The sequence below is a fragment of the Pseudorca crassidens genome, chromosome 18, assembly GCF_039906515.1.
Source record: "Pseudorca crassidens isolate mPseCra1 chromosome 18, mPseCra1.hap1, whole genome shotgun sequence".
NCBI classification, from domain to species: domain Eukaryota; kingdom Metazoa; phylum Chordata; class Mammalia; order Artiodactyla; family Delphinidae; genus Pseudorca; species Pseudorca crassidens.
In genome coordinates, this window is record NC_090313.1 from 18,054,774 (window position 1) to 18,067,174 (window position 12,401).

Genomic DNA, 12,401 nt, shown 5'->3' on the forward strand with positions numbered 1-12,401 from the left:
TTTTCTACACTGAAATACTTAAAAATCTTATATCGACAAGACCTTCCAGACTGTTTTAACAATTAGAAGAACAGGATCCAACTAAAATGTCAACTGGCACCTCTTTCAAACATACGAAGGCTAAAAACAACACAAGGCAAATACATCCCTTTAAAATCTGATCTTCTCTTCTAATTTCCATCATTCTGAAACTCCCAGAAATTCCTCACTTTTCCTGAGGAACTCTCTCCCTTGCTCATTATCTTGGGCCCTCTTCCTCGTCCCGCCACCTCCCACCCTTCCACGGAGAGCATTCCGATCACACACACACACACACACACACACACACACACACACACACACACCTCTTTCTTGCTGTCCACAGCCCCAGACAGTTCTTTTGTCCCAGGCGCACGAACTACCACCATAATGACCTTTATCTCAAGAATCGTTCCGCTTGGGCAACCTCCAAATACACTTTTGGGGGTTGGAAAAGGCTCTGGACAGCTACACATTAATAATTTTTGGCAAACTGTGACATATTTAGAAATATGAGTGCTTATGAATGTAACTTCTTGAGCTATGATTTGGTATCAAATTTTCTACAGCTTACTTTTAATATAGAATCAACAAGAAAGACCACAAGCAAAGGAAGAACAGCAATTTATTACATTAGGGGGAAGACAATATAACATTTAGCACTTAGAAATAAGAATAATTTATGAGTGATTAAAGGAAAAATATTCAACATAAAAGCTGACATAATTAGAGGTAAACTTAATCAAACATTATGAAAACACTCAGCAAAAGAAATGCAGGGAGCATGAAACCCCTTCCTTCATCCAGAATATTCCTTTCAAAACTCTTATTTATAGAGAAACATATGTAACTTTTTCTCTAGAAAATTAATCTTCAACTACTTTATCAAATGCAATACTATACTTGGAAAAAAATTGTTTAATTCCTTGTGCATTTGAGCTAATATATTACTTTGAGTCTGTTAAATAGAGCCTCAATGCTCATTCAGATTAACAGATACTCAGTATTGATACCATGTCTTTAGTCTTTATTATATCTTTCTTTACAAAAAACTACTTAGGAAAATAGGTATATAAACACTTAGGTAGTTATAATTCCATGGCTAAAATGTTACTTTACTGGGAGCTAAATAAATATATGGGTGTACAAAATATGACTCTGATTAGTGCTAAAAGCTAAAGGAAAAGTTACATTCAGGAAAGAATAATTATTGCATAGTCACCATACTTGAGTATTATTTTCCAGACAATCAATGTCGGGGTGGGTGGGTATTTTCTATGTAATTAGCCCACAGATGTTTAAAGATAAAACTTCAGCCATTTCCACTAGGTGGAAAGAAGGTAGTGTTGGTCAGTGTTTTTATTTTAAGTTTACAGTTATTATTTTTTATTATCTATGATTTTCTGTTAAAATTTCTTACTGAACATTACTTTCTGAGCATTATACACAGATTGAGATGTAAGAAAAAGAAGAAATGTAATTGCCAAGTAGAAAGACTCTGAATACAATAAAAGTCTTCTAATCAATGCTATTTGAACCTTCAGTTAGTTCATTAACTAAAGTCAAAGTGGGGAATTGTTTAAATATATATAAATGACATATTTTAATTTTATTTTAACCATTTAAGAGTTATATGTATTCACTAGTCTCTTAAGGGAAAGATAAGCCTTTTCCTTTAATACAGTTACTGAATAACTGGGGTATCTTTGCATAAACCACATTCATAACCTATCTATTTTTTTCTAAATTTACTTTAAAGTACAGCAGAAATTAAAACACTTAAAAATGATCTGAGTGGGAGTCCTTCTCAGATGTTTTCTAGTTGTTTTCCCACTCTGTGTCTCATCCAACAAAACTGTTTGAGCAGTTTACCTTCACTGAATTGCTCCAAAACTTGAGTTGTAATTTTTATGGGAAAATCTCGCTTCAGGCTCCCTACTTCCATCCTTAAGTTTACATATTCCACTCAACTAGACACTTGTAATATCAATTCAAGTGACCAACATGGTTGGAAGCAGACAACCATCTTTGAAAACATATGTAGTGTTCAAGAGGTGGAGAGGCAACATGAGAGGGGCTCTTCCAACTCTCAAGTTCCAACCACTGTGGGCATGAGTCAGAACGTTACAGACCAAATGGGAAGAGCTGGTCAGCCCACTGTTTTATTTCAGTGAAGGTCAGGAAAGAGAACTTCTAAGAAACTAAAACTTGAAAGTGAGTCCTTATCCAATTGCCCACACCTGGAAACAGATTATTTAGGAGTCTTTCCCATTTATCACACCCACAACTCCTCAAAACTTCACTTGCCTATTCCCTCTTTTCCATTACCATTTCTATTACTCTAGGCTGGGTAACCACTGTCTTGCTCCTGGATTATTTCAGAACCTTCTAAAAAGGATTTCCATTTCCACTGGTGCCTTTTGCAACATATCCTAACTCACAAGCTAATGCCCTTTTACTAAATTATATCTGATTTTATCACCCTTGAATTTAAAACCTAAATTAGTGTTCTATTGCCTTTTGGATAAAAGCCAAAGTCTTCCATGTAAAATACAAGGCATTTTATAATTGACCCCTTGCCTCAAAGTCTCTCTCATTAGCTTTCTATGTTCTTATCATATTACTATTATTTTATTCTTCTGTTGCCATGTGTTTGTTTTGAAAATATGGTGATAGAAAAAAATTTCTCTTACTTTGGAGCACTCTTATGAATGCCTATTCCATTTCACTCTCTCTTCATCTGGATACTTTTCTTGTTTTTTTTTTTTTTGCGGTACGCGGGCCTCTCACTGCTGTGGCCTCTCCCGCTGCGGAGCACAGGCTCCGGACGCGCAGGCTCAGCGGCCATGGCTCATGGGCCCAGCCGCTCCGCGACATGTGGGATCTTCCCGGACCGGGGCACGAACCCGCGTCCCCTGCATCGGCAGGCGGACTCCCAACCACTGTGCCACCAGGGAAGTCCTGGATACGTTTTATTTATCAAGTGAGAGCTTACAGTTATCTCCCTTACCTCCTAGAGTGAGTAGGTCAAGTATTTTTCGTATTCATGTAGAAATCGGTTCTTCCTCACTACTCTATTGGAATAGCCCTTCTTCTGTTTGTTGCTTTACCTATGACACACATAGAATGCCTAAAAATGTGTTTTTAGTAAAAGAAAATAAGTGGTGAATGAATAAATGCTTTTCAAACAATCAGTTACTATCCAGTAAGTGTCATATATAAAAGCATTTAACATGATATCTCTCATCTAGCAAAATATTAGTCACCTACATTCCTTTCTAACTTTTTGGGGTATGTCTAGTGGGCAGAAAGTTACTTCATTGCAGTTATTTCAGTAGGTCTGGGTCTCCCTCTGCAGTGGAGGATACAAAACTTGGTTATTTTGAGCCTTGAAGTTATAAGAAACTGACGAGGAGCTGTGACAAACGGTATTGAGAGAGCGAAAGATACAATATACCTGACAACTGCTCAGATACACTTGCTTCTAAGAAAATTCAGGAAAGCGCAGGCAACACTGAAAAGAAATTTTAGGCAGTATTGCAATGTGGTATGTGCTATAGTTCTCCATTTGCCTCAGAAAAACTTCACTAAAAATCCATGAAATTCTAATATCAGAGTTTATATGCAATTTTAAATTTAATTAGCATTCTGAGCAACGTTATTTCAAATTCATAGAAGGACACATGATAAGATCAGCCTAAAGGAGGGCCATGGAAGAGTTCAAATTTATCCAGGTGATTACTACATCTGGAAATGGGAAAATTTCTCTCGTTTTCTTCACTCTCGTGTGAAAAGAGCATTCCCATACAAGGTACAAAATGGAACTAAGGTCTGAGGGTTAGGAAATAAAGCAAAGGTGTCTAAATAGGACTTTTCTGTCTGGCTCCATATTAGACCTTTAGGCATCAAGAAGGGGATAAAGTCTGGGTGGGATTAGCCTTTGAGCCCAGTTGGCTTATGTTGATAAGAGTGGAGCAGGGATATGGGGCAGAGGTCCAATCCAACAATTTGACAAAATCATCCTATATACCCTCTATGTTACATGATGCAGGCAAAGCAGAAACTGGCCATCTGAGGTCTGTCTTAGGCCAACATAAGGGAATCTTAACTTCTGGCACAATCAGCAAAAAAACAGAACCTCAACTTCTGGAAACAGTAGACACATCATACGGATAATCATTTTCCACTTGGCTTCCTTAAGTTGTTTGTCACAAATTATTTGCAAATGTCTCAAGTGAAGAAGGCCCTATTCTTTAGGCAAAATTTTGGGACTGTATTTTAGGTATAAGTGGTACTGGGTAGATCAAGATTAAAAAAAAAATCTGTTACTCTTCTTAGCACAGCTCCCAGGAATTGATACGGGAATGTTATTCTTTGGGGAGTGGAGAAGTGGCTTGAACTTCTACTTCAATGACCTTGTTGGCTAGAAAATATGCTGTGTGTATCAGCAGCCCTGTTGCAATTTTATTTCCTTACTCATATTGTTTTTTTCCCTAGTTTCTTTGGCCAAAAACACTTAGAATTCCTATTCCAGGGACAGTGAGGTGACATGTGTTGATAAAAACTACTTTGAGAAAAGCAATTTTTGAGGAAAACAACTTCTTCCTCTGAGTTGCTGCCTAGGAATTTTACAGTATGATAATTTCACTCACACCCAGAGTCTAGACTTTTAGATAAGGGCTTGAGTTTAGAATGCCAGGTCTAAGTTCCCACTTTGGTTTCCTCAGGGCACTTTAAAAATAACCACTTAGATTTAAGTCCGCAAAAAAATTAGTGACCTCCGCCCCAACCACCTTATAAGAATAGATGCTTGCTACCCTGTTCTCTATCTCCTGTTAACCAATGACCTCAGAGAAGACTATCCCTCCCCTGGCTCAAGGATGCTCCTTTACTTCTGGGATATGTAAGAAATTATAAATCTTATGACTCTACTTCCTTTGTGTGGGGATACTGAAACTGCTCCTTTAGTAAAAACAACCCTATGGGTTTCCCTTCCCCAAGCGGGATCTGGCATGCTGAGGGAGCTACCAGTCACCCCCTCCCCACTGTGTAGGTGGCTAGTGACTTCTCATTCATCAGGTCATAACTGTCTGTATATTTTTAATTCAATACACCAACTCTGACTTCAACACATGACAATTCTGTTATTCAGAAAACTTAGACTTTATATGAACAAGGAGATGGTCTACATAATTAACTCAACACTAAGAAGACTTCTGGAGTTACTATATTGAGCCTGTTTCCTCAAACAATAGACATTTTGTAGTTAATAAATAGTATTGAAATTTGTGACCCATTTGAATTAGAATAGGTAATTCTGGTACCACAGATACTATTTTAGAAATTACTTAGGTATTGGATATTAATATCAAGAGTTGGAAAAACATTTCAAAAATTTGAGATTAAATGTTACTTGTTAACTGAAATTGAAGACAAAATTATATGCAGAGAATTTTTTTTCTAATTTAACATGAAGATAAATTACATTCATGTCACTTTAAAATTACATCAATAGGTCATGTCAGTAGAAGGCAAATTTATGATTAAATTTCAAAGGGAATTTTAAAGATGAGAAGAGCAAATGGATTTCATTCTGCTAATGAATATTCAGTGCATAACATTAAGCAATTATACAGATTATGAAAACAATATATGTTGATAACAAGTGTTGGCAAGAATGTGGAGGAAATGGAACCCTGTATACTGTTGGTAGGAATGTAAATTGATACAGCCACTATGGAAAACAGTATGGAGGTTCCTCAAAAAATTAAAAATAAAACTACCATAAGATCTAGTGAAATCAGTATCTCTAAGAAATATCTGCACTCCAATGTTCATCATAGAATTATTCACAACACCGAAGATCTGAAAACAATTCAAATTGTTCAATGACAGATGAATCAAGAGAAAGTTAGTTATAAATACAATGAAATATTATTCCACCATAAGAGAAGGAAATCCTGCCATTTGTAACAACGTGTAGAAAGCTGGAAGGCATTATACTAAGTGAAGTAAGCCAGACACAAACATACAATTACTGTTTGATACCATGTGTACATGGAATTTTAAAATGTCAAAGGGGAGAGGTGACCAAGACAGCCAAGTGGGAAGACCTTAAACTCACCTACTCCCATGGACACACCAAAATTACAACTACTTACAGAGCAAATATTTATAAGAATAACTTGAAGACTAACTGGAAAGATTTTTCCACAACTAAAATCATAAAGAAGGAACAATAATGAGATAGGTAGAAGGGATGGAGTCTCAGTATAGTCAGGACCCACACCCCTAGGTCAGTGACTCACAACAGGAGGAATATCACAATCATAGAGGTCCAGCCTAAGGAGAGAAGGGCCAGAGCCCTACATCAGGCTCCCCAGCCTGGGAGTCCTGCACTGGGATGGTGAGCCTCCAGATGTGTGACTTTGAAATCCAGCAGGGCTTATGTCTGGAAGAGCTGGAGAACTATAGGAAAACAGAGACTCCACTCTTAAAAGTCACAAAATCTCACATTCACCAAGTCCCAGCATAGAGACAGAGCATGAAGGGAGCCCGGATCAGACCCACTTGTTAATCTCAGTGAGCCTCCCAGAAAGACAAGTGGCAACTCTAGACACCCCTGAGGACAGAGATGCTGGCTGCAGCTGCTTTTTGGGAGCTCGTTTTTCCTTGATAACACTGGCACTGGCAAACACCATTTTGGAATCCTCCCTCTAGCCTATTAGCACTGGGAACACTGTCATACACTCTAGAAGGCCAATACTAGCCCAAGGCCTCCCAGAATATACAGACAAGCAAGCAGGAACCAAGCCCCTCCTTCCAGCAGGCCAGCACCAGCCTCTGGTCCCAAGCTATGCAGTCAACAACACAGGAAGCCTACCCTACCCTCTAGTAAGTGTACAGTTACTGCACAAGGAATGGCCTTGCAGCCAACTGGACCGGGGTCAACCCTGCCTACCAGTGTGCTCACAGTAGTTAGCCTCACCACAATAGAAAGAGATATACAGTTCATGTAGAGGGCACCTCTTGAGGATATAGCTCCAGGCATTAGAAAGGATCAAGCTTGTGGGACCTATAGGATATCTCCTACATAAGGTCACTTCTTCAAGACGTGGAAACATAACTTACCTATGTAACAGATAGAAATAAATACAAAGAATTGGGCAAAATGAGGAGACAGATGAATATGTTCCAAACAAAGGAAAAAGACAACCTCAGAAAAAAACTAAAAGTGTAGATAAGCGAGCTACCCAATAAAGAGTTCAAGTTAATGATCATAAACATGCTCACCAAATTAGGGAGGAGAACAGATGAACACAGCAAGAACTTTAACAGAGTTAGAAAATATAAAAAACAAAACAGGGCTGAAGACTAAAATAAGTGAAATTAAAAATGTACTAGAAAAAAATCAAAAGCAGATTAGATGATATAGAGGAACAGATCAGTGTTCTGGAAAAGGGAGTAGTGGAAATCACCCAAGCTGAATTGGGGGGGGGGGAAGGGAATTTAATAAAATGGGGATAGTTTATGAGATCTTTGAGACAACATCAAGTGTACTAATATTTACATTAGAGTGGTCCCAGAAGGAGAAGAGAGAGGAAAGTGGCAGAGATCTTTTTAGAAGAAATATTAGCTGAAAACTTCCCTAACCCCAAGGGTAGGAAACAGACATCCAGCTTCAGGAAGCACAGATAGTCCCAAACAAAATGAATCCAAAGAAGTCCACACCAAGACACAGTATAATTATAATTGCAAAAATTAAAGAGAATCTTAAAAGCAGCAAGAGAAAAGCAACTAGCTACATACAAGGGAACACCCATAAGAGTTTCAGCTGACTTTTTAACCAAAACTTTGAGGGCCAGAGGGAGTGGCATGATACATTCTAACTGATGAAAAGGGGGAAAAAAGTACAAAAAAAAAAAATAAAGCAAATATTAATGGACATAAATGGAGAAATCGATTTAACACAGAACTGTGGGGGACTAAACACCCCACTTACATCAACAGCAGAAAATCAGTAAATAAACACTGCCCTTAAATGACACATTAGAGCAGATGGATTTTTTGTTTTGTTTTTAATTTTTTTGGTCACACCATGCAGCATGTGGGATCTTAGTTCCCCAACCAGGGATTGAACCTGTGTCCTCTGCATTGTGAGTGTGGAGTCTTAACCACTGGGCCACCAGGGAAGTCCCAAGATCATATGGATTTAACAGATATATAGAGAACATTTCATCCAAAACCAGTAGAACAGACATTCATTTCAAGTGCACAGAGAACATTCTCCAGGATAGATCACATGCTAGGCCACAAAACAAGTCTCAATAAATATAAGATGACTGAAATCATATCAAGGAACTTTAATGACTACAACTGCATGAGACTAGAAAACAACTACAAGAAGAAAAGTGCAAAAAACGTAAACATGTGGAATCTAAACAACATGTTATGAAACTACCATGGATCCCTGAGGAAATCTAAGAGGAAATAAAATACCTCACCAAGTGTTGGTGAGGATGTGGAGAAAAGAGAACCCTCATTCACCATTGGTGGGATTGAAAATTGGTGTAGACAGTGTGCAAAACAGTATGAAGTTCCTCAAAAAATTAAAAGTAGAACTGCCATATAATCCAGAAACTCCACTTCTGGGTATTTACTCCAAGAAAACCAAAACATTAATTCAAAAAAATATATGCACACCAATGTTCATTGTAGCCCTATTTACAATGTCCCAGATATGGAAGCAACCAGGTGTCCATTAATAGATGAATGGATAAAGAAGATGTAGTATACACCTATAGTGAAATATTACTCAGCTGTAAAATAAAAATAAATGAAACCGTTCCATTTGTGAAAACATGGATTGATATAAAGGTAACTGTGATAATTGAAATAAGTCAAAGAGATGACAAGTATTATATGATTTCACTTATATGTGGAGTCTAAAAGAAAAAAAGAAAACAGACTCATAGGTACAGAAAAAAATGGTTGGTTGTTAAAGGGGAGGGAAGTGCAGAGAGTGAAATAGGTGAAGGGGATTAAGAGGTAAAAGCTCTGGTTACGAAATAAGCCACAGGACATAATACACAGCATAAAATTATGGTCATTAATATTGTAGTCACTTTATATGGGGACACATCATTTCTAAACTTATGGTAGTGATCATTTCAAAATGTATGCAAATATAAAATTACTATGTAGTACACCTGAAACTAACATATTGTACATCAGCTATATTTCCATATTTTTTTTCATTAGAAGTTAAACTCATAGAACCAGAGTAGGACAGTGGTTGCCAAGGTTTGGGGGATGGATGGGGTGGGCCACATGGGGGAAATGTTGGTCCAAGGGTACAAACTTTCAATTATAGTATGAGTAAGTTCTGATTTCAGAGGATCTAAAGCACAGTATGATGAATATAGCGAATAAATTACTGTATACCTGAAATTTGCTAAGTAGGCAACTTTCTCTTATTACAGCTGACCCTTGAACAACATGAGTTTGAACTGTGCAGGTCCACTTTACACATGGATTATTTTTTCAATAGGAAATATTACAGCACTAAAAGATTCCTGGTTGGTTGAATCCATGTATGCAGACTTGCAGATACTCAAAAGCCAAGGATATGGAGGGTAGACTACAAATTATACTTGGATTTCTAACTGTTTGGATGGTTGGTACCCTTAACCACTGTGTTGTACAAGGATCAATTGTATTTTCTTGTAGTAACCAGTGTTAAGAAGTCTTTGTTTTGTTTGTTTTTAGCTTTCTGAATATTATGTAATATATGCAGGGCCTTAACTGTGCAGAAACTGCTTTTACTATCCCCTCCTGCAACTTATTTTTTTTTTCCCACTCAGCAGTATGGTATACCATCATATAGTGTTTCTTACCAGCACACAGATGTTAAATCTCCTTTAAAAAGAGAAAAGAGAAAAGACACTGGAGATATCCTAGGAAGAGGAGTAGAAGAAAGGCTTTGACATTCATAGCCGTTGCAAACTCACAATGTTATAAAACTAATCCAGTCCCACAGAGGCCAATGTAATCACTTTAAATAGCAAATCTGATTTTTCCCCTATTGTAGTTAAAATCCTTTAATGACTTCCAATTGTCCTTGGATTAGAGACCTAGGTTCTTTGTCCTTTATGTGGTCACAGTGGTACAACTGCTTGTCCCTGAATCACCTGACTTACTCTACTGCCACACTTGTTCTCTTAGCTTTGGCCACCTTGGCTTTCTCAAAGTTCCAAGGCACCCTCTGCTTTCTCCAAGGGCCCTCACATGTGCTCCATCCTCAAACTGGATTACCTCTCCTTTGTCCATGCCACACCCCCACTTTATTTCCACCCATCAGAGCTCATCCAAAGGTTATTTCCTTAAGAAACAACTCACTGACATCAAGACTAAATCAAATTTTCTTGTTCCTATCCTTTCTCCAACACATATCATGACTAATTAAATAATGTAAGAAGATATATTTTTAATGCCTAATTCCTCTAATAGTAGGTAAATCCAGTGATGGCAGGGACCATGTCTGTCTTCTCCACTGCTCTCCCCTCAGTGGCTAAGATATTTCTAGTACTAGTTAGCTGCATTACAAATATTTTTAATAATTACCTTGTTTCACATTTTTAACTACTATGTGACTTTTTTTATATTTTAAGATTACTCTTTCTCTTACACGGATTCCCATATGTGTACATTATATTTATGAATTTACAATTATTTCTGTTCCTTTGTTCCAGAAAAAATATTAAGTTACCTTTTCTTTTGTGAGTCTTTAAATTTTTTTCCCTTTTAATTTTCTATTTTTAATTTTAGGCTATTTTAACACTTGAAGCCTGAAAATTAATTGCTACTAAACACAAGATATTCATGAAAAAAATGACATGATACATTCAATTTGGATAATCATCCCAGCACTTTTTCAAACTTTCCTCCAAAAATATTTATTATTAATGTTATCTTTATGAAATAGTCATTCACTATTCTTTCCCTATAATCCTATAATGTGGTTATTTGTATACAAAGTGCAAGCTCAATGATTTTTATAGTGTTTTCATATTTTTTGGATATATGTATATTGTAATGGGAAGAAATGAAATTAAAATCTTAGAAAAAGGCAGAAAAGATAGAAAAATATGACCTTAAAATTTTTTAAATAGAAAATGAGAGAAGGTAAATGACTTAATAAAACAATTGGGAAAATCTACCCCTTTATATGATATGGCCAGTCCACAGATAAAGTGTAGGTTTGAATTTCCCACTGTTCTACTTTCCAAAGAACTCTGAACAAATGGTTTTATGAAGGCCATCTAATGTACCTTGCACAGAACAAGATGCAACTCTCCCATTAAAACCATGTTCCTGCTTTCTAGAAAAGTCGAGCTATAATGTGTACTAAACTCTTGTCAGAAATAGATGTCTCCTTTTGCTGTACCACAGACTAATATACATATGAAATTGAGGAATATGATGACAGATTCAATACAAAAGCATTCAGCAATTTTACCCTTAGACACCAGCCTATTCATGTTTAACACAGCAGAAAATTTATCTCACTCAAATATGTGAAAGTTATTTAAAAAAAAAAAAAAAGAAAAACACTGCTAATTTGGAGGGGATTTTAAAGTAATGTTTTAAAAAAATTTTTAAAGGCTGTTTCTTAATTATTCACTAATAAGCTACATGAATAAAATAGATCAAACCAGTGGCCTGAATTGATAATAGTGTGATAGGTATACCAAATTAAATGTGTTTATCTATAAATACATTTAAGCTGTTCTATTCCTGTAATATGAATAAGAATACAAATATTTAATTAATTATACACATTGTCATGAATTCTTAGATATCTGAAATAAGCTTTGAGAAATCATATAATTATGTCCTATTGCAGGATTTAGTTATTAATCTTGTGCCCATAGATTCCCAGTGAAAAAATATATATAGTCTCCTCAATCATTGCAGTGTACTGCAGCTTTGACAGTCAGAAAATTGTCCATTTTACCTTCAATTACTTTTTATTATCTAAAATAATATATACTTTTACAACAGGCACAATAGGGTCTATATTCACTCCATTCTACTGCAGATGCTATCTTGTTTTAGACAACTATTAAAAAGCTAGTATTTTTCTTTTCATTTCATGAATGTGTTCAATATTTGCATAATGAGTCCTCTCAAAAGATAAGAGAATGAACGAGGAATAAATTGCAACCTCCCTGCATAATGACTCTACCTTTAAAGATGGATCACACATGGCCACGCTTAAATGTACCCAATCTATCAATACTTATTAAGTAGACAGAAAGTCAATTGAACCATAACTTGCTTTGTGCTAAGAAAGAAACACAGAAAAGGATATTGGAGGATTA

General features: G+C 36.4%; 1 protein-coding gene across 1 annotated transcript in view; it reads right to left on the reverse strand.

Moving 5' to 3' along the window:
• GPC5 (glypican 5) overlaps positions 1–12,401 on the reverse strand; it is a 1,357,540-nt gene that overhangs the window by 535,348 nt on the left and 809,791 nt on the right. The window lies entirely within an intron of this gene.